At 35.1% G+C, this 23976-nt stretch overlaps 1 pseudogene; it reads right to left on the bottom strand.

Annotated features, from left to right (window-relative positions):
- Nucleotides 1-12401: 12401 nt before the first annotated feature.
- Nucleotides 12402-21214, bottom strand: LOC129883373 (putative late blight resistance protein homolog R1A-3; annotated as a pseudogene).
- Between the last annotated feature and the right edge of the window lie 2762 nt (nucleotides 21215-23976).

The following is a 23976-nucleotide window of genomic DNA, read 5'->3' as shown; positions in this document are numbered from 1 at the left end:
TCAAAAGATGAAAGTTGCTGAGATGAGAATGCTGAGATGGATGTGTGGGCACACCAGGAGCGACAGGATTAGAAATGAGGCTATTAGGGACAAGGTAGGAGTGGCCTCGGTGGAAGACAAGATGCGGGAAATACGACTGAGATGGTATGGACATGTGAAGAGGAGAGACACAGATGCGCCAGTGCGGAGGTGTGAGAGGCTGGCCATGGATGGTTACAGAAGAGGTAGGGGTAGGCCGAAGAAGTATTGGGGAGAGGTGATTAGACAGGACATGGCGCAGTTACAGCTTACGGAGGACATGACCTTAGATAGGAGGGTGTGGAGGACCCACATTAGGGTAGAAGTCTAGTTCATAGTCTCGTTATTCTTCTCTATTCATAGGTGTAGTAGTGCATTACGATCTCTTGCGCTTTGACTTCTGATTTCTGTTATTTCTGTTATTATTTATTACTTTCTATGCTTTGATTACTCAATTTTACCTGTGACGCTTTCATTATTTATTTAATCGTTATTTGTTATTAGTCTTTATTTATTTGTATTTATTTGTTATCTATTTGTTATTTGTTTGTTGTTTTTCTCATAAAGCTTTTAATTTTCTATTTTTATCTAACATTTTTTATGCATTTATGCTTTTACTGAGCCGAGGGTCTCCAGGAAACAGCCGTCCTACCTTGGTAGGAGTAAGGTCTGCGTACATTCTACCCTCCCCAGACCCCATGTTGTGGGATTTCACTGGGTTGTTGTTGTTGTTGTTGTTGTATATAGAAAGTATTAACAATAACGATCTTAAAAGTCATTCCTCTCATTTATAGATCAAACTCATTTCTGAGGAAGACATTACTGTTCTTATAAATACTGATGATTCATACATACAACCAACTGGTCGGAACATACGTAAGGCTTTATTGGATCTGCTGAATCAGAGGATTGTTTGTTTGTGCATTATAGTGGACATGGAACTAGGTTTCCTACTGAAACAAGTGAAGAAGATGATACTGGTTATGATGAGTGTATTATTCCTTGTGATATGAATCTTATTACAGGTACTTGAGCATTTCTTTGATTTAAAGTATTTTTTTTGTTTGAAGATTGGGGATAGGGAAATGGGGGAGGGGATTGTGAGGTGGGGAATTGAGCTGTCAGGTAGTTCATCAAGTGAGCTAGTAATCTAAAGCATGGGTTTGTTCCAAGATTGGTTTTTTTGTGTGTGTTGAATTTTGTTGGGGGTTAGTTGTATTGCTTTGATCTAAATCATGGGTTTGTTCCAAAATTTGGTTTTTTTGTGGTCTGTGTGTGTTGAATTTTATTGATGGTACTTGTATTGCTTTGATCTAACCCATTATGTTTGAAGATTGGGGGTAGGGAATTATGAGGTGGGGAATCGAGCACTCAGGTGGTAGTAAGATTGTACTTGATCTAAATTATGGGTTTGTTCCAAGATTGTTTTTTTTTGTGTTTGCTGAATTTTGTTGGACTTACTTGTATTGCTTTGATCTAAATCATTATGTTTAAAGATTGGGGTAGGGAAATGCAGGAGGGGATTACAAGTTAGGATAGCTAATCAACTGAGCTACAGAGATTGTACTTGATCTAAATCATGGGTTTGTTTCAAGATTGGTTTTTCTTTTTTTTTTCAGTGGTGAATTTTGTTGGGGGTTACTTGTATTGCTTTGATCTAAATCATGGGTTTGTTCCATATTTGTTTTTTGATTTTGTGTTGTGTGTTGAACTTTATTGATGGTGTTTGTATTGCTTTGATCTAAATCATGAATTTGTTCTAATTTTTTTTTGTGGTGTGTGTTGAACTTTATTGATGGTGTTTGTATTGTTTGATCTAAATCATGGGTTTGTTCCAAAAATTGATTTTTTGTGTTGTGTATTGAATTTTAGTGGTGGTACTTGTATTGTTTTGATCTAAATCATTGGTTTGCTCCAAAATTTGCTTTTTGTTTGTTTGGGGTGGGGTGGTGTTGGTGGAGTTGTTGTGGTAGGAATCTAGGAGATTGAGATCTGGAAAAAATGATCTTGAAAGGTTCAGTTGATCTGTTTTGGTGATAATTCAGGTGGATCGGAGATTAGGGAGATTTGTGAAATGAGGAAATGGGAGTTTAGGAATGAGAATTTGGATCTCTAGAGTAATTGAAATTGAAAAATTAGCAAGAAACGAGTTAGAAATCCATGAAATTCGAATTTAAAGTTTAGAAGAAAAATCCCCAAAATTCCATTTGAAATCTTGGTTTTTCAATGATTTAAGAAGATAATATTGATAAAAAATGAGTTAAGGATGATAGATGAACTTACCCAAGCGAAATTACTCAAAAGATTGACTCTAAATGTCTTTTCCAAAGTTTCAAACGAGTGAAAATGAAGAAATGACCTAAAACTCGGACAAATACATCTAAGGTGTCGCTTTCGCGGACGTTCGCTTTCGCGGACCTTGTTCACTAAAGCAGAGGTTTGCTTTCGCGGACAATGTTTGCTAATGTGGAGGTTTGCTTTCGCGGACATTGTTCGCTAAAGACAATTCTGCACTAGAAAACTAAAAACTTAAAAGAGGGAAACGTTTAAGTCTGCGATTGGACCCTCAAAATTCATTTAGAGTCCAATAATAATAAACCGGATATGCAATCATACTAAATTTGATATTTCGGACTCAATGAAATCGTTAGATTTTCAAAAAAATGTCGTTATGACGAAATTATCCTCTCGAACTTTATTTTGGCCTAAAATTCAACTTTTAGCCTTTTTTCCAAAACGAAAACTAAGGACACATGGCTCTAAGTCAATACTCAACTAGACCAACCTCGATGTTTCGAACATAATGGAACTGACAAAATTCTCATCGGATGCTCAAATCTCAATATGTTGACCAAAGTCAACCCTATCAATGAAATTTCCCACTCAAGGTCCCAAAATGCCAAAATCCACTTGATCGCATCGGGAATCATGTTAACCATACCCATATCACAAACAAAGTATGAAAAAACTATGGGAAAAGGAAAAATGATCATTTTTCATTGAAAAGTAATTTTTCTCAAGAATTAGGACATTACACTTTGCCAAAAATCATTTTCAATTGGAAAAATCCTTCTCCTTCGTTAAAAAAGTTATTCATTTCATTTGGTATACCTGCTTACTATCTACAACACACACAACCAATTTGTAGACTTTGTTGATTGATGAGTGGCAAAGATAGATGTATCACGCTGCATGAAGAAAATTGTCAAGCATATTAAATGAAAGGAAGAAGACTCGGACAAGGTTGTCACAGTAATTTTTTTTCCTTTTACTATTACTTTTGTTGGGTGTCCTCTCTGTTTATAGTTATTCATTTTCTACATATATTTTTCCTAATTATTATCATAAAACTGGATTTGATTATATGAATTTTATCTATGATGTAGTACTCACTGATTTTCAGTTGAAAATAATGTTACCTTTGTTATTTCTATATTGTTGTAACTAAAAAAGTTTAATTTCAATATTAGGCTAATTACCAATCTGATTATAAACCTTACTTCTTCTTCTGTTTTATTTTAGTAGCAATAAGTTATGAATTATGTGGAATTTCAATATATAAATATCATGTGATGGAATCACGTTCTGAATGTTCCCTCTTATTTCTCTTCTATTACTAGCGCTTTATTCTTTGCTTTGTATTGTTAATTACAGTTTAAGTCAATGGTGATACATATTTCTTATTTTCATTGTGGTTTATCTTCTGAAGTTGAATGTAAAATTTTATGAAATTAAAATTCAGCCTTCTTACTAAGTCCACTAACAATTTTTACTGTGTGCAAGTTAAATCTAGCTAATATTAACGAATTTCAGTTTCAATTCTTTCACAGTTTTCTCTCCTTTTTTTATAAAAAAATCACTAATAAGAACAAATCATAAATTAAATTGGTTGTCACTTTAAAAATAAAATCTGACTTAGAAATATATTAAATGATCAAGCAAGGAAGGATGAAAATAGTGCTCCCATCTTTCACTAATTGATAAGATAATTGGAGTTTTATTTATCTCAACTTCAATGATATACAAGTAAAAGAAGATGACCCAAATTATCATAAACAAAAACTATATTTTCATACTGTTAATGTTGTAAGTGTATTTCACTTCATACTGCAAAATTACAAATTACACATAGAATATATACACAAAATTAGACACAAAAGGTTAAGAGCATATTTGCCTTTTACTTACAATACCTACCATATTTGACTATATCTTACACACTTACCTACAATATATTAACTACTATCGTACACACAATCTAATATCTGAAATACTCTTTGATAATATTTAACACTCTCCTTCAAGCAGCCAAGCAGGAGCGTGCATGTCATATGCTGCAAGCTTGCTGCAAATATATTCAATCTGAGTTCCTCTAAGGGACTTAGTAAGAATATCTGTCAATTGGTCATTTGAATCGACAAAGCTGGTGGTAATGCATCCGAACTCAATCTTCTGCCTAATGAAATGACAATCCACCTCTATGTGTTTCGTTCTTTCATGAAAAATTAGATTTGAGGCAATATGGAGGGCAGCCTGATCTGGTTGAAATTAACACTTTTCAACTCATGAAGAAGCTGTTTCAACCAAATAAGCTCGCATGTAGCAAAATTCATAACTCGATATTTTGCTTTTGCACTAGATCTGGCAATGACATCTTGCTTTTTAGTTTTCCAAGAGATTAAATTGCCTCTAATCATGACACAGTATCCGAAAGAGAACCTGCCCAATCCACATCAGAATATCCAACGATGTCAGCGTGACCTTTAATATTCTTTTCTAGACCATTATGCCGACAGAAAACAGAGTGATCTGCTTTACTTCTAGGCATCCCAAATTGTTGGACAACAGAGCTAAATCTACCAAACCATGCTCTCGGAGATTGTTTGAGTCTATATAGAGAATGTTTGAGACGACATACTAAGTCTGACTCCCCCTGAGCAACAAATATAGGAGGTTGCTCCATATAAACTTCCTCAGTAAATTTGCCATACAAAAAGATATTCTTAATATCTAGTTGATGAAGCGGCTATTGATGCATTGCTGCCAAGGAGATAAGCAATCGGATAGATGCAATTTTGACAATTGGAGAGAATATGTCACCATAATCAAGACCATAAATTTGGGTGTACCTTTTGGAAACAAGGCAAGCTTTCAGTCGATCAATTGTTCCATCTGAACCCACCTTTACTGTATATATCCATCAATTTCCAACAGTAAATTTCCCCTTACATAACTGGACCAATTTCGAAGTGTTGTTGGTTTGTAAGGCATTCATCTATTCTATCATGGCATCTCTCCACCATGGATGTTCCAATGCTTCACTAAATGTCTTTGGTATAGGTACATTAGATAAAGTAAATACAAAGATATAATATAAACAACCGATAATAATTTACAACAACAACAACAACCCAGTGAAATTCTACAATATGGGGTCTGGAGAGGGTAGATGTTGACTAGAAGGTATGGTTAGTCAAGCTAATGGTAGTTAAGCTAACAAGATTAGTTAGTTTGTTGTTAGAAGTTAACTAACTAGTTAACAGAATTAGTTACAAATACTGTTAGAATGTGTATGTGTACAAATATACACAATACACTATATATACATATATACATGTAGTTGGAATGATACAATAATAGAAGAAGATATTTCTTTCTCTTTCTACTTCTCTCTAAACTCCGAACTCTCTCCTTCACCTCTGGTTTGTCTCCTCTTTCTCCATTAATGGAGCTCTGAGAACCTCCATTAATGGAGTTTTAGCATGGTATCAGAGCTTGCACGACGATCTACGAAGTGCGACAAACTCCTGCTGAGATTCAAAGCCGAGGAGCACTAGAATCGCAAGGCAGCGGCGAAACAAATAAAGGAAATGGTGATTACAACCGGATTTGAAGCTGGATCTATAGAAACCAGCAACCAAAATGCAAATGAGGCAGCTCGATTCAACATTCCAGTGATAGATCATAACCATCCGCTCTATCTTCAACCTAGTGATACTCCAAGTAGCTCACTGATCTCCGTGCAGCTCATCGGTTCAGAAAACTACGCAATATGGAGTAGGTACATGCGTATTGGACTGCTAGGTAAGAGTAAGTTAGGGTTTGTGGATGGTAGATATCCTAAGTCGAAATTTCCATCTGAATACTTTGATATTTGGGAAAAATGCAACGCAGTAGTATTGTCCTGGATTATGAACTCTGTAAGGTCAGACCTACTTAGTAGTGTAGTATACAGTGAAGACGCTCACAAAGTATGGTTTGAGTTAAAAGAGAGATTTGATAAAATCAATGGAGTACACATATTTCATCTTCACAAAGAGATTCACAGCCTAAATCAAGGAACAATGTCAGTGACAGATTACTACACCACACTTAAAAGTCTATGGAACGAGTTCGATTCCATCATGCCTTGTCCAGGATGTTCATGTGATGAGTCCAGAAAGTTTAAGGAGCACTGTGAGTATCAAAGGTTACTCCAGTTCTTAATGGGGTTGAATGAATCATACTCAGCTGCTCGAGGTCATATTCTACTTCAAACTCCTATCCCAAATCTAAACAAAGCTTTCTCACTCATTCTAGATCATTAGAGCCAGAGAAGCCTAACCAATTCAGAGGCTACTCTTCACAGGAGTATTGAAAGTGCATCCCTGTTCAGCCAGAAAGCACATACTCATGGGAATGGAAACTTTGGAAGTGGTGATGGTAATCCAAATAGAGGTCACTATGACTCTCAATACAAGCCACAGGTTCAGAGAACTCAGAAAGTTGTATGTGAAGTGTGTGGATATAGGGGACACACTAAAGAGTAGTGCTTCAAGGTTAAAGGCTATCCTGTGGGGTGGAGATCAAAGAAGAAAGGTGGAGGCCAGAGCTCTTATGCTAATCAAGTTGAAGTATCTCAATCGACTAACAATGGCCTGCTCTCTCTGAGTCCTTCAACTTTATCAACTGCCACTTTTTTCACACAAGATCAATATCAACAAATCATTCAGATGCTGGCAAAAGGAAGTGAGAATGCAGGGGAAAATGTATCTAAAGCAGCCTCAGCAGGTAGTACCTTATCTGCCTTAGTATCCAAATATGTGCCTTTGGACTGGATAATAGATACTGGAGCTACAGATCATATGACAGCTAGTCTTGATGTGCTTGATGCAGTTCAACCTGTGCCTAACCCTGAGAGAAAAGAAGTTCACCTCCCTACTGGTAATGTAGTATCAGTCTCACACACTGGGAGCACAAAAGTACTTGGTACCCAAAGTATTAGTAATGTGTTGTTTGTTCCAGACTTCAAGTGTAACTTGTTGTCTGTGTCAAAACTAACCAAGGAACTTCAATGTATGGCAGCCTTCTTTCCTGACTTCTGTATTTTTCCGGACCTCTCAAGTGGACTGGTCAAGGGGATTGGTAGAGAAGATCAAGGTCTCTACATCCTCAAAGAAAATCTCATCAGCTCAACCTTTCTCTCCTCTGCACACTCAACACATACTGCCTCCACTTCAATAAGTCAAGCTGAATCTGAATCTTTGTGGCATAGAAGATTAGGCCATGCCCCTATAGACTTAATAAAGAAGTCATCTAGCCTCGATATAGTTCTTACTACTGTAAATTTACCTTGCACAGTGTGCCCCTTAGCTAAATAAACTAAACTGCCTTTCCCAACTAGCTCCTCTGTCTCTACATCTATATTTGAGTTAGTTCATTGTGATATTTGGGGCCCTTACAGAGTTCCTACTCATTCTGGTATGAAATACTTTGTGACATTAGTGGATGATTTTTCCAGATTTACTTGGCTGTTTCTTATTTTCTCCAAAGCTGATACTATAGTGGTGCTGAGAAAGTTCTTTGCACAAGTTCATAATTTTTTCTCTACTACTATTAAAACCTTCAGAACTGACAATGAGAGTGAGTTCCTTAGCCATGACTTTCAATCTCTACTATCCACTCTTGGTGTCCTTCATCAAATTTCATGTGTCTACACCCCTCAACAAAATGGGGTTGCTGAAAGAAAGCATAGAACAATTCTAGACATGGCTAGAGCAATCAGGTTTCAAGCTAGTGTGCCTCTGAAGTTTTGGGGTGAGTGTATCACTACTGCTGTGTATCTTCTGAACAGACTTCCCTCAAAACTCCTTCACTATAAGTCTCCTTTTGAAATGCTTCACTCTTCACCTCCTTCTCTCTCCTATATCAGAACATTTGGGTGCCTGTGCTATGCAGCCTGTCCCAAGATTTTAGACAAATTTTCCCCCAGGGCTATTCCTTCAGTCATGATGGGCTACTCCCTATCCCAAAAGGGCTATCTCCTCTATGATCTGCACTCCAAATCTATGTTTGTTAATAGAAATGTAGTGTTCAAGGAGGATATCTTTCCCTTCAAAGACTTACAAGTGTCCTCTAATCCCTTGTTCCCAATTGTCACTATCCCTTCTCCCCATATTGCCTCTCCACCTATGCCACTACCCTCCTTGCCACCTTCTTCCTCATGCCCTGTTCCTGCTCCTGCTCCTCCTTCCTCACCTCCACCTCCTAGGAGGTTATCTAGACAAACCCATCCTCCCTTATGGCTTCAAGACTTTGTCACTGCCAATCATGGTGTCTCTTCCTCCTCTTACCCAATATCTGACCATGTGTCTTATACCCATCTGTCTCCCCACTATGCTCATGCTCTGGCTGCCTACTCAGCTACAAGAGAACCTACCTCCTACTCTGAAGCCTCACTTGATCCTAAATGGATCCAGGCTATGGAACTGGAGATTGCTGCCCTGCAAGATAATCACACTTGGAGTGTGGTTGATCTGCCCCCTAGTAAGAAACCCATTGGCTGCAAGTGGGTCTACAAAGTCAAATATCAGGCTTCAGGTGAAGTTGAGAGATATAAGGCTAGGCTGGTGGCCAAAGGGTATAGCCAGCAAGAGGGGCTTGACTATGGTGAAACCTTCAGTCCTGTTGCAAAAATGGTTACAGTCAGGTCTGTCATTGCTTTGGCTGCTTCCAAAGGCTGGTGTCTTCATCAAATGGATGTTCACAATGCTTTTCTCAATGGTGATCTCTTGGAGGATGTCTATATGACTGTTCCTGCTGGTTTTGCTAGACAGGGGGAGCAAGGCAAGGTATGCAAACTCCACAAGTCACTCTATGGCCTCAAGCAGGCTCCCAGACAGTGGAACCTAAAATTGACAGAAGCCTTGGTACAATTGGGCTTCATCCAGAGCCATTATGATTACTCACTGTTTACTAGAAAAACTGAAGATGGTATTGTGATTGTCCTAGTGTATGTAGATGATCTTTTGTTCACTGGCAGTGAACAACATCTGATAGACTGTACAAGGAGTGATCTGCAGAAGAAGTTCAAGATGAAGGACCTTGGAGAACTTAAATTTTTCCTTGGGATTGAAGTTGCCAGATCCAGCAAAGGCATACATCTATCTCAAAGGAAATATGCAATGGAACTGATAGCTGAAACTGGTCTAGGGGAAGCCAAGCCTGCAGCTACACCACTTGAACAAAATTTAAAACTGACCTCAGTCAAATATGATGAAGCTGTTGCTCCAAAAGGAGAACATGAAGACCCTGCTCTGAAGGATCCTAACAGGTACCAAAGGCTAGTAGGAAGACTCCTATATCTTACTATGACCAGACCTGATCTTGCATTTTCAGTCCAGAAGCTGAGTCAATATATGCATTGCCCCAAGGAATCACATATGGATGCAGCACTCAGAATAGTCAGATACATCAAAGAAGCTCCATGGCTTGGGCTATTCATGCCATCGGAAGCATCAGAACAACTCCTTGCCTATTGTGACTCAGACTGGGGTGCATGCTTAGAGACCAGGAGATCAGTTACTGGATATGTAATCAAATATGGTAAAAGTCTCATATCCTGGAAGTCTAAGAAACAAGAAACAGTATCCAGAAGTTCAGCAGAAGCAGAATTCAGGAGTATGGAAAATTGTGCAGCTGAGGTAACTTGGTTAATTGGTCTATTCAAAGAACTTGGCATTCAAATTGAACTTCCAGTCAGAATGATTTGTGACAGCAAATCAGCCATACAAATTGTTGCAAATCCAATATTCCATGAAAGAACCAAACACATAGACATAGATTGTCACTTTGTAAGGGAAAAAATATGTCAAGGAGTCTTGAAGACTGAATTCACACCCACTGGAAATCAACTAGCTGATCTATTCACAAAGAGTCTCGGCAAAGCCCAACATCAACTACTGCTGAATGGTCTAGGAGTACTGGACTTGTTTAAGCCATGAGCTTGAGGGAGAGTGTTGACTAGAAGGTATGGTTAGTCAAGCTAATGGTAGTTAAGCTAACAAGATTAGTTAGTTTGTTGTTAGAAGTTAACTAACTAGTTAACAGAATTAGTTACAAATACTGTTAGAATGTGTATGTGTACAAATATACACAATACACTATATATGCATATATACATGTAGTTAGAATGATACAATAATAGAAGAAGATATTTCTTTCTCTTTCTACTTCTCTCTAAACTCTGAACTCTCTCCTTCACCTCTGGTTCGTCTCCTCTTTCTCCATTAATGGAGCTTTGAGAACCTCCATTAATGGAGTTTTAGCAGTAGAGTGTATGCAGACCTGACTCATATCAATATAGGACGACTGTTTTTGAGAGACGCTCGACTCAATAAAAACGTAAAAAGAGGTCAGATACGGCAAGAAGTACAAAGCAATATGATAAACGCAATTGGTGGGGTTGCTTAAATAATAACTTAAACAATTATATCTCTCTAGTTTTTTATTTTGAATAGTACGTATACCTTTGTGTAAGGCAATTGGTGGGGTTGCTGCATCCAGGTGACGAAGGAGCAAGAGATGAGTAATCGGGAGCTACCAATGTATCTGGACTAAAAGTAATAGTATCATTGTTATTATTAAAAAGACGAGCACGACAATTGTATACTTGAAGAGTAGGATGAGTGGTTTGAAGGTTGTCTGGAAGATTGGCCTGCAGTAAAAAAAAGTATAGGTACTAGCAGAATTTGAGGAATTAAAGTTCTGCTTGTAGTGCTTGGTGTAAAGTAGGAAAATGTTTCAAAAAAGGTTATATCTGTAGTGATAAAATATTTATTTGTTTTTGGATCATAGCACTTGTAACCTTTTTGGTGACAGAAATATCCTAGAAATACAAATTTAATTGATTTTGGTTGGAGTTTGTCATTTCTAGTACTCATGGATAAAGCAAGTACATCCAAACACTCTCAAAAGGAGATGATAGGGATTTAGACCTGGAAAAAGAATCAAGTGAGGACTTTGATGTTTTAACATGATGGATGACATTCTATTTATCAAATAACAAGTAGTGAGAACGGCATCCCCCCAAAATGAAGAGGAACGTGATGGTGTATAAGTTAAGTACGAACAGTTTCAATGAGATGCCTATTTTTACGTTCGGCAATTCCATATTTTTTTGTTTTTATTGGTTTTTTTATTTTTATTTTTTGAATTGTTTTCAAAAGTGGGTGTCCTTTTCGGGTAAATAAAGAGGAATATAATAATAGCCTTTTGTTTGAATAAAAAACAGGCGGTTGGAGTGAATAGTGTTCTTTATTTTTTTTATTTTTTATAATAATGTTTTTTTCTTTTAGTATCAATAAAATTTAATTTTAATCTTTGTGATATATGATTTAATGTATTTAAATTATGTATTTATAATATCTTTTATGTAGAAAATACGTTATATTTGAGCTATTCTTAGAAGAATATTACTTCTAAATATGAAATTTTTCGTTTAGCTATAGATTTTGGGAGTGTATTTTTTAAGAAAAAATGATTTTTTTGTAGAATTTTTACTTTCACTTACAAAATGCATGTCTAAACATAACTTTGCCTTCCAAAATCTATTTTTCAACATAATTTCATAAAATTTCTAAACATGGAGTTTGTTCTATAGTATTTGTCTTAAACCAGATGTTTTTGCAAGGCTAATGGTAAAATTACCTTAATGACATAATCCTAAACTAGATAATTGCTTTTCTTGGATATTTAAACAATAAATTGTTTAATTCTTATATGAATTTTAACATCAATTTCTCTTTGTAGAAATTTTGGGTTGATATGAAGAGTGCGAAATTCATTCTTGAGCACAGAGATAGGGTTGGGGGGGGGGGGGGGCTTTGATTTGAACCTTTCATCTACCTATATGTAATACCAATTTCCATTGCCAAAGAAATTTCATTGCAATTACAAAACCACATCTACTCAATAATTGAGAAATGGTTGTAAAAATCATATGGACCATGTTTTCATTGGAAATTCACTCATTATTATATGATAATATTGTCATTACAGTTGCTATGAATGATATAAACAAACAAAAAAAGATATTATTCAAAAAGTGAACATATTTTCCACTATGGCTACAAGAATTACTATTTAACGAGTTTTTGGCTAAAAACATTCTTTAACTATGAGACAAACTTAAGGTACATTCTTGTGTTATAAAAGTGAACAAAAAACATCTTTTATTTATGTCAAAAATTACAATGTTCATCCTTCCGTTAGTTTTTGTCAAGAAACTGACGGCTATGGTCAACCTATGTGCCAAACATCCTTCTTCTATAATAATCAACATAGATCCCAATTTGCTTCACAAATCACAGGGGCAGATGTTCCCATGCATGTTACAATTTCTATGTGGTTGATGTGCAAGCAGAAGTGTACTTCGGGAATCCATCAGAAGATGGTAACCGTTGCTGCACACCCCGAGAAAACTCAGGTTTCAATCTTTTATTAGAAAATCCCTGCACATTGAGTATGTTTTCGTCCTTTTTCAGCCTTTGGTATGTTTTCGTATTGCAATTCTTGATACCTTGGCTCAATCCTGCACATTGACAAGAAGGTCATTCTTTTATTTTCAAGAAAATGAAGAGATCATCATCAAGTAAATGCACATTTCACTCTGCATTGTTACAGCATTGTGAAGGAACGAAAGGAGGGAAGTTACAAAAACGGGGCAGTGAATGCTTTCGAAGTAGACAACAAGCAGGAAAATAAGAATCATGAGTTGTTGAGTCTAATGCATGGCATAGCCAAAGGCGGTGAAGGGTGGTTAGTTGTACACTTTTTGTACGGAAATTATTGTACTAAACATATAGGTCAAAACATACTTTTTATACATATATATTAAATCTTAAACGCATTAAAGCTCTGCAGCAGTCTTATTAATTTTGATCAAAGTACATGTAAAAGGAATATGTTAAAATGAAATAGATTGTTCAAACACCAAATTTTATTTAAGCCAAAGTCAAGATTAAATCAATGTAACTTACATCTTGTCCTTGGAAGACAAATTTATCCAAAGTTGCAAGCCCTTATGAGTACCTGGTCCTGCAGGCATTTCTGAGTGAACTATACCTCTTCCTACTGTCATCCACTGCATTGAACCCAATGCGATTACATTCACCTTTAATTAAGGATGGAAGAATACTTACTGCTCCACCATGACGAATTTTTGCCCAATCATAGTTTAGAGACTTTTAGAATCATAATATATGCTGTATGGAAAACAGGTTATATAATAGACAGTTCATTTTGACAGATCAAAAAGCAGAATGTACAATAGACATGAGGCCTTTGCCTAGCTAACGATTATCAAAAACGTTCCTTCTTATCGGTCCTCGCCAATCCTGCATTGAACATATTGTTTGCACATTAGACGAGCGTTGATACTCAAAAACAGAACAAACGAGTTTGTACGTTTCTACTTACTTTGATAGTGATATCAATACGGTCATTTCCTTCATTCTCTTCGACTAATTCCTTAATTCTCACAGCTGAAGCCTCCAGAGATTTATTATTGCCAATCAACTTAATCTGTTTCAGTGTTGAAATTTCTGCAAAGCTAAGGGGGATCCCCTCAAGCTTGTCACAACAGCTTATAACAAGTGTTTCAAGCAGCGGAAAGGATTCCTCCGAGGCATCCCACCTTGAGATTCTTAATCCCACCAGTTTCAACAACTTAAGTTTATGGAACGTGATACCTCCAAGGCACCACTCTTTTGAATGAATATATTGAAATTTGAGATACTCCAGGCTTGGTAGTCCCGCAATGAAGGGAGTAGCAATTTCTATATGACACTCTAATAGTACCAACTTCTTTAAATTTGAAGGCAACTGTAACACTGATAAAACTATGGAACGCATAAAGTAAAGGTGAAGTGTTTGAAGCTGGGTAAGATTCTCCAATGTGAGACAAAAAACCTCTGCAGAATCTTTATTGTTCTCAAAAGTGATTTCAAACTTTTGAAGATTAGGACACCTCCTTAATAACACATCCACCCTATCAACTGGAACTCTAACATCCCTTAATATCCTCAAATTTTCCAATTTAGAGGATCCTTCAAACATCCCATGATTATCCTCAAAAGCAGCATCATAAATGTCAACATGCCTTAATTTTTCCATTTCCCAAAAAGACGCTGGTAATAGTACCTCAAAGCCACTCACCACAATTAAAGTTTCTAGATGGGGCAGATGTGATTCTGGATGAAAATAGAATTTATTTGCCCAAACTGCGAGGTACTTCAGGTGATTTAGTGGTTTGAATGTAGCTGACGACAAAGTACCCACCGAACGAGAACTCAAATCCAAGACCTTAAGAAGTCGCAATTCACTAATCTGACAGAGGACAAACCCATCTATAAATTCTCCTTGATTGGTCGTTATCAGTGACCTTAAGGGTTGGTGGAAAGGTTTTGGTGTTTTGGAGCCCAGAGATGCAAACTTGGAAAGCTCTTTACTGAAACTGAAGCTCACTCGACTTTCCTTCCAATCCAAAGGTTGAAACTGGCTAGCATGCCCCTTCACTGCTACCATAAACTTGTCTTCTCTACTCTTCTCCAAGCAAAAGTGAAGCACTACATCATGAACCTGACAGATTTTGACTTTTCCGTTATAACTTCTCCTTGAAACCATTACCACGTTACTGCTTATGAGATCCATCAAGTAATCTTCAGCAGATTCAGTGTTCTCCACGAATCCTTCTGAAATCCATAAACTTATCAATTTAGATGCTGGAATTCTTGCGTCCTCTGAAAACATCCCCATATAAAGAAGACAAGGCTTTAAACAATGTGATAAGTTATCAAAACTCAACTGCATAGTCGCCAGACTATATTCTTCCGACTCACGATCAAGATAGTCAAATAAAGCATCTTTCACCTCATTCCACCAAGATTCTTCCATTTTCCTTTTTTTGATTATTCCAGCTACCAAGACAACCACTAGAGGCAATCCTTTGCATTTTTCTGCAACTGCGTGACTCACATCTTGTAGTTCAGGTGGGCAATCTTCCTTTTGAAACACTTTTTTCTTCAACAATCTGCAACTCTCTTCTGTTGTGAGGAAGGGAAGAGAATAAGGATCAGTATGGTACTTGACTTGCTTACCCACTTCTTCAAGTCGAGTTGTTACGACTATTCTGCTTCTATTCCCAACATCTGGAAAAGAAAGCCTTAAGTCATCCCATGCCATAAAATCCCACATATCGTCCAATACAATGAGATATCTCCTTCCAATTAGTCTTTTCCTCAACATGTCAGCAAGAACGTCATCCTTGTCTCCCTTGTCCTTGGAACCTGTAACTTGACTAAAAATATCTTGTAATATCTCTCTCCGATTATATGTTTGGGAAACGATGCACCATGCTCGAACATCAAAATGAGAAACAATGTTGTCACTATTGTACACCTTTCTAGCAATTGTCGTTTTCCCTTGTCCCGCCATGCCTACAATTGGGACGACGTCTAGCTCATTTGTACCTCTAATCAGATACTGAATCATTTTTTCTGTATCATTCCCAAAACCCACTATATCCTCATCAGTCACTGGATTGCTATGTCGAGTTGGCAGATGTTTAGATGGCGCTACCACATAGTGAGGCTTAAGAGCATCATCCACCGACCACATCTCAGTCACCTCCACATTAATTTGGTTGATCTCTTTTAAGATTGTAGGAAGTGAGCAAAAAGTATGCAAAAAAACATTATACTGAGCAAGAATAGAGTCAATGGCAACCTCAGCTTCATATGCCAAATTGATGGTACGTCTCTGAAGATCGTTATGAATTTTATGTTCATGGTGCACCTTTGCGACATCTCTGAAAATAGATGTAAGAGATGATAGCTCTTTCTCTAAAATGGATGTAAGAGATGATAGCTCTTTCTCCAAATCACCTAAAAGAGGTTTCATCGGGAAATCCAAACCAGATTTAGATTTTGACATCTCATTCAGTTTCCTTAAAAGAGAATCCAGAAAGCTCAATCCACCAAAGGTGGGGAACTGAGATGGAGTAAATTTGAAGGATTTGTAGTAAGTCTCAACTTGTGCCTTCAGATCTTTAGTTTTCTTCAATATCTGTATCGAGCAAAGACTTATTTTGCTAGTGTCATCTTTGTTTATAGAGCTAGGAAGAAGCTTTTGAATTACATATAGAACATCACCCGCTATAGCTCCAACCTTTTCCATAACTTCATTCAACCAGTTACCATTAATAACATGATTTGACACATCAGCATCAAGGAAAACCAACAAGAACTCTATTGCCACATCAATATTTTGAGTAGAGATATTATTAGGAAAGTTCTCGAGCTTTTTGTTTCTGAGATACACCAGCAGACTGTGGAGATGATGTGAAAATTTTTTTGGTAATTTCTTGTGCTTGAAAGTTCTTGATTGAGTAAATTTTGAAGCCTTTAGTTCAGTGAGAAAAATCTTCTTCATTTCCAGCTCCACTAGTTTAATCAAGCATAATAGATATGGAGGTTTATTCAAGTTATCACACTAACTTAAGTCATGCTTGGCCTTAACATCAACAACGTAAACTGATATAGTAAGACAAAGTTGTCCCACATTGTCAGCCATGAATTGAATTCGAGTCTCCAAACATTTCAGCTTCTCATGGTCGACGTAACCATTTATCTCTGTGGCATATAAGTATCTCAAAAATCTCATTTTCTTTTGAACAATTTTCAGTTTCTTTATAAATCCATGACTTTGAAGGACTCCTTCAGGCCTATCCTCTTCCAGGCATGGGCGGATCTACGTTCCCCCTTCGTTAAAAAATTATACTGTATATATAAAATATTTTTTTTAATTTATGTGTATATATTTAATGTTGAACACCCTGAGCATAAGCCAAAGGACTAGCTCAGTGGCAAAGAGGGTTCAATATTTCGCTTGCATGCCCCTTGCGTCGCGGGTTTGAATCCAAAAATAGCCACACTTTTTTTTTCTTCTGTTTTTAGGTGCGTTTTTAGATTTATTTTTTTTGGCATTTTTTAAATTAAAAAATGACTTCTTAACATTTTAATTTTTTTTAATTTTAAATCTTTAATTGAAAACTTAACAAATAAAAAAGCCCTCTTCTTCTAATTTCTAGGGATAAAAAAGCCCTCTTTTTCTCCTCAACTCTTCTCTTCTCCTAGCTGCTCTTTGGTCTTTGTTGCTGCTGTCCATTCGCCACTGCCAGTTGCTGCCCGTTGCTGCTGCCCGCTGCCCCTGCTCATTGCTCGTTGCTGACCTACTGTAAGTTCTTAGCTCTTCTTCCTTTTTTTGTGTGTTCTAAAAAATTTTAGAATTATATATGCCTTTGGCTTTGGTATAATGGTATTTATTGTCTTATTTATGTGCTCTTTACTGTTTACTCTCAACTATCAAGCTTCTATGAAGAAGTATTTCACCAAAGTTTCGAAATCAAGTTTAGCCTCTCATAGTCATAGTCAATCTAACCAAGAAGAAAATGCTAATCATTCGGAAGTATCATTACACTCTTCTCAAGAATTTGATTTGGATTCTTTAAAGTTTGATCCTGGTGAAAGAATCTCAATATTGAACTATCATCCAAATCATCGTGATGTTATTAGAAGAACATACCTTTTGAATGGTCCTTGTCAACCTCGTCTAGCGGTGCATGAGTATCCTCAAACAAATATTTTTGGATCAATGCGTCGTTTTAATCATGAATGGTTTGATGATGTATATCATGATTGGTTGGAGTATAGTGTTAGTAAAGATGCAGTCTATTGTTTGTATTGTTATCTATTTAAAGACCATAACATTCATCAAGAAGGAGGTGAAGTATTTTCAAATGTTGGGTTTAAGAGTTGGAATAAAAAGAGTAGTCTTGACAAACATATTGGTCTACCAAATAGCATTCATAATCAATCAAAAAAGAAATGTCAAGATTTATTACGACAACGGCAGTCTATTCAATTTGCATTTGAGAGGCAATCTAATCAACTTAAGTATGGATATTGGATTTGCTTAAGTGCTTCGGTTGATGTAGTAAGACTTCTCATAACTCAGGAATTTGCATTTCGAGGTCATGATGAATCTAAATCATCACTTAGTAGGGGTAACTTTCTTGAAATTCTCTCATGGTATGCAAAAAAATGTGATAAAATATGTGATTATGTACTAGAACATGCTCCTAAAAATGATCAAATGATTTCTCCAATAATTCAAAAAGATATTGTAAGTGCATGCAAAATAGAGACCGTTAAAGCTATTCTTGGGGAATTAAATGGTGATTACTTTGCCTTGCTAGTTGATGAATCCTTTGATGTGTCACGCAAAGAGCAAATGGCTATTGTATTTCGATATATTGATCGAAAGGGATTTGTGATGGAGCGACTTATTGACATTGTTCATGTTCAAGATACTAGTGCTTCATCTCTAAAGGAGGCAATTGTTAATTTACTTGCTAAACATTCTTTGAGTCCATCAAGTGTGTGTGGACAATGTTATGATGGAGCAAGCAATATGCAAGGTGAGATCAATTGCCTTAAAATGTTGATTAGGCAAGAAAGTAGATCGGCTCATTCCATCCATTGTTTTGCTCATCAACTTCAACTAACTCTTGTTGGGGTCTCTAAAAAGTGTGTTGAAGTGGGAAAACTTGTAGTATTGGTCTCAAATATTTTAAATGTATTGGGATCTTCTTTCAAACGTATGGATGAATTACGTGATTCTAAAAAAAAAACGATTAAAGAGGCATTAGATATGGGTGAACTTACAACCGGTAGGGGCTTGAATCAACAACTTGGTCTTTCAAGAGCTTGTGACACTCGTTGCGGATCTCATTATAAATTCTTTAATAATTTTATTATTATGTTTGGCTCTATTCTTGATGTTCTTGAATCACTTGCTCTTGATGCACGAAATATGGATGAAAGAGCTAAGGCAATGGGACATCTCGAAGCTTGCCGAACATATGAGGTTGCATTCATGTTGCATTTGATGAGTGATGTCTTAGCAATTACAAATGAGCTTAATAAATGCTTACAAAAAAAGGAGCAAGATATTGCAAATACCATGCTACTTGTTGAAGTAGCAAAGAGAAGGTTGCAAGTTTTAAGGGATGATGAATGGGACTCTCTTATTGCTAAGGTATCTACATTTTGTATCAAACATGATGTTTTGATACCTAACTTTGAGGAGCCATATGTTAGCTCTTTAAGATCACGACGAAATCTTGCTAACTATACAATCTTACATCATTATCGTGTTGAAGTTTTTTGCAATATTATTGATTGGCAACTTCAAGAACTTAATGGTCGTTTTGATGAGGTGACTACCGATTTGCTCCATGAAATTGCTTGCTTAAATCCAATTAACTCATTTTCAAGTTTTGACATTAAAAAAGTAATGAGAATGGCGAAATTATATCCGGATGACTTTGATGAATCTAATATGAGTGCTCTTGAGAATCAACTTGCAAGTTATGTTGTAGATGTTCGTGATGTTGATGAAAGGTTCTCCGATCTAAATGGGCTTTGTGATCTTTCCAAAGTATTAATTCAGACAAAGAAACATTCTACTTATCCTTTGGTATTCCGCTTAGTGAAACTTGCTCTACTTCTACTAGTTGTCACTGCCTCCGTTGAAAGAGCTTTTTCGGCAATGAAGTATATCAAGAATGACTTGCGGAGCAAAATGAGTGATGGTTTTTTTAGTAGTTGTTTGGTGCCTTATTTAGAAAAAGATGTATTTGATAGTATTTCTAATGATGCTATTATTAAGGCATTTCAAGATATGAAACCTCGTAGAGTACAATTGTAGATTTGTAGTAGTGTATGTAGTTGAATTTCAATTGTAAAACAATGTTTTGATAGGCTTATTATTACATGCTTTCTAATTCGATAGAAAATGCCTATAACTCTATTGTTCAGGATGTTTTTGTATTGTTTTGAAGCCATTTTATGTCAAATTATTTTTCCGGAGGAAGAGTGCTTTTACTTTGAGTTGGTGTTTATTTTAAGTCTTTTTAAATGTAAAAGTTTATGTTTGCTCTCCATTTGCACTTTCAGGAGCTAAAGAGAATTCAAAAGAAACTGAACAACTTGTAGAAAGACCCCATACTTCTTGTAAAACAGGTATATTTGACCCGACCTATTTTTTTATGGATATAATTAGCGTGTTTAATTTTTTTTGAACCCCTTTCATAAAATTTCTGGATCCGCCACTGCTTCCAGGCACATCATCAGTACATCATTTAGATTCTTTCCGAGGCAATCCATATATTCTGACAGATCAAAATCATAATTGTAACTTAAACTAGTATTACCTTCAAAGAATTCCAACAAATGTGATTCTAGCCTTTCCAGGTTAAGGTTAGTTTTACATTTATCTGGAATCCTATCAAATACACCGTGAAGCATTTGCGCAGTCCCTTCGGCATTCTTTGTGAGTTTGACTAAGGAATCAGGCAAAAGAACATGATACTTTACACAGGTTCTAAAAACTCTTAGCACCTTTTCAAGTTCCGTAATTAAACAAATGTAGAAGCTATCCATATTACCTCCACTCTTTATCCTTCTTAGCTGATCTAATGTTTCCTCAATTCCATTTTCAGCCATCTTCTGTGGAAAAATTCCTGCAAGTTCACCACTCTTGGAATTAGATTCATGTTTTTCAATATCTAGTGTTTGAAGCTATGTTAATGCTTCTGAAAAGTTATATTTACTCTTTTCAATTTTCTTACATACTAACTATTAGTTGAATGGATTATTTGAGAAATCAACTCTCTAACTCTGTGTCTATGGGAAAAAAGTAATTCATGAAGAAGATAACTTACGGTTAGTTAACAATTTCTGATCCAATCATAAAAAGGAGCAAAACAGATGATAATTAATATTGTAGAAAGAAGGAGCAGTTTCTCTCTCTAATAATTCTTATACCCAACAAAATATGAATTGTAACTTTAGGTGGCAGCTGTATAGTAGTTCAATAAATATGGCTTATCCTTTGCATTTGGTTGAGAATAAATTATTTTAAAAATAATTATTTTGGGATAAATTATTTTATAAAATATATGGAATAATTTATTTTATTATAATGATAAAATAAATAATTTAAAGATTATTTAATATTTAAAATTAAAATAAACTAATTTTATATTTTATTTTAAAATTATTATTATACTTTATACCTTATACTAAATGACTTCTTGGGAAAATTCTCCAAAATTATATCTGATTTGCTAATCTTATACTTAAATTATGTACTTCTTTGATATTTGCTTAGCATATAATTAAGAGATTTTATTGTTGGGATATTGTGTCGGACATGCAATTTAAATTTTTTTAAGTATATTTTTTCTCATAAACATGAAAACTCATAAGTTGTAAATATTATATCAAAATTTCTCCAATTCAGACTTACCGAATGAGCAATTCATCGTTTATAATACAAGATATCAGAATATCTCAAAACACCACATTAATAAACACCACTTTTTTACTTTTTATCATTTTAGTTATTATCAAACTATTCTTGAAAATATAAATAATTTAAAATAAAATTATAAATATAATCAATTAATCCACTTAAAATTATCACCTAAAAATATAAATAAAAATAAAAAAATAAAAAAAGAATCAACAATTTTTTTAAACAATTCACTTGGAGAAAAACTAGTAGTACTACTTTTCTCCGTTGGGAAATATGTAGTGCCTTTATTTTTTTTACTTTTTTAAAAAACTAATAATATGAAAGCGTGCAATGTGGCATAAATTTGGCCCAGAGACTTTACTCATGTGATACTACAACTCTTATGGAAAAGACAAAACATAATTCATAGACTTCATAATTATAATTTTTTCCCTATGACTATGAGTAACACAATTTCTATCTTATAGGCAAAATCATATCCCCACTGTTTCATATTAACTGATTTTTTTAAAAAAAAATTATTATTCAATATAGTTGAATTATTCAAAATTCAAGAGAAAGGTTTAATTTTTTTTTCATGTTTATCCTTTGCATTAATAAAGTTTTATAATTTTCTAGGAGTTAAACTACAATACTTACAAAGTTATACTCCAATAAAAGACCCATTGTATTTATAATTTCACATTTAATCTTGTTTATGAGATTGATTAAACAAAAGGATAATAAAAGAAAATATGGTTCAAATTTTGTCCTTGAATGCTTTTCTTAATATGTGTACATTATCTTAGAAATTCAATTAATATGGAATAGAAGGAGTAGTTTAGAAACTTTTAGAATCATAGTATATGCTTTATGGAAAACACATTATTCTACTTTATTGTGTATGATTTATGAGATATTCTATAATTTTTATCTTATAGATAAAATTTATAAGAAATTTAAGAACAACTTATACACCATGAGATATATTAAACACCATGTCACAGTTTTACTTTATAACATGATCTATAACTCTTGTGTTATAGACAAAACTTAACGTTTACTAAATTGCTTTAAACTCCTAATCAATAGACAATACTAGTAGTAAAAAAGAAAAAATATCTTTACCCATACATAAAGATGCAATAAATATTAGTGTTTAAAGAGAATTTTTGATTGAAATAATCCACTATTTAAATTAATTTACGAAAAAATAGTACTTTTTTGTCGCAATTCATGTGTCATCTATTTTTTTTAGTTCGTGCCAAATAGAATGTCACATTTTCTTATTTGATATTCCCTCCGTTTCTTTTTACTTATCAAATATTGTCTTGACAAACCTATTAAAAAGGACAGTCCGGTGCACTAAAGCTCCCGCTATGCGCAGGGTCCGGGGAAGGGCTCAACCACAAGGGTCTATTGTACGCTTTCTTACCTTGTCTTGACACACCTATTAAGAAAACAATAATTAATATAGTGAGTTTACCATTTTACCCTTATTAATTGATAGAGTTTTAAACATTATTTACTCACTATATTTTTCAAAGACATTAACTCAATGTTAATAAATTGAAGATATAATAGGAAGAAAAAATTATCTTTTCTTGATTTGTCAAAATTGACAAGTAAGAAGAAAAATCAAATTAAAAAATATTTGACAAATAAATAGGGGCGAAGGGAGTATGTAGCATCCCCTTTGAGAGGATGCCATTTACGAAACAAAAGATAGTTTTTTTTTATAATCTCAAATAGTCTTTAGAAAACTTGTTTTTCCAATTCAACACAATTGTGAGTCCATAAAATACACAAAACTCAAACTAGTAATTATCACAAAACTGTTATCTTCCTTTGTGCATAATGACAAGTCAAAGTATAAACCCACCACATGGCATGACTTGAGTTAAAAGCACACTCCAAAAATAGCAAAACTAGTCACCCTATTCAAGTTACAAGCATCTGGTTTTGTTTTCACAAGCCTTAAAAATTTCATACATAAGTGTCACATGTATTATGTACAAGTCCCCAAAATATTTACAAAACTAGATGCATATGCAGATGTGACCTTCACAAGGGCTCTAAAAGTCTACTCCAAATGGTCATCTTCACATCTCGTCTCGCACATTACCTATGATAGAAAACAACTATCGCTAAGCATAAAGCTTAGTGGTGTATAAACTTTGGGCTTGGAGCCATTAAACTCTTTAATTTCCTTATTCGTCGCAGGTGGCTCAATAAGGTAAAAGTAAGCCCAAGTGAACAAGTATATAAAAATATTGAATA

The sequence above is a fragment of the Solanum dulcamara genome, chromosome 3, assembly GCF_947179165.1.
Source record: "Solanum dulcamara chromosome 3, daSolDulc1.2, whole genome shotgun sequence".
In the NCBI taxonomy this organism is placed as follows: Eukaryota; Viridiplantae; Streptophyta; class Magnoliopsida; order Solanales; family Solanaceae; genus Solanum; species Solanum dulcamara.
This window is presented reverse-complemented; position numbering and strand designations above follow the sequence as displayed.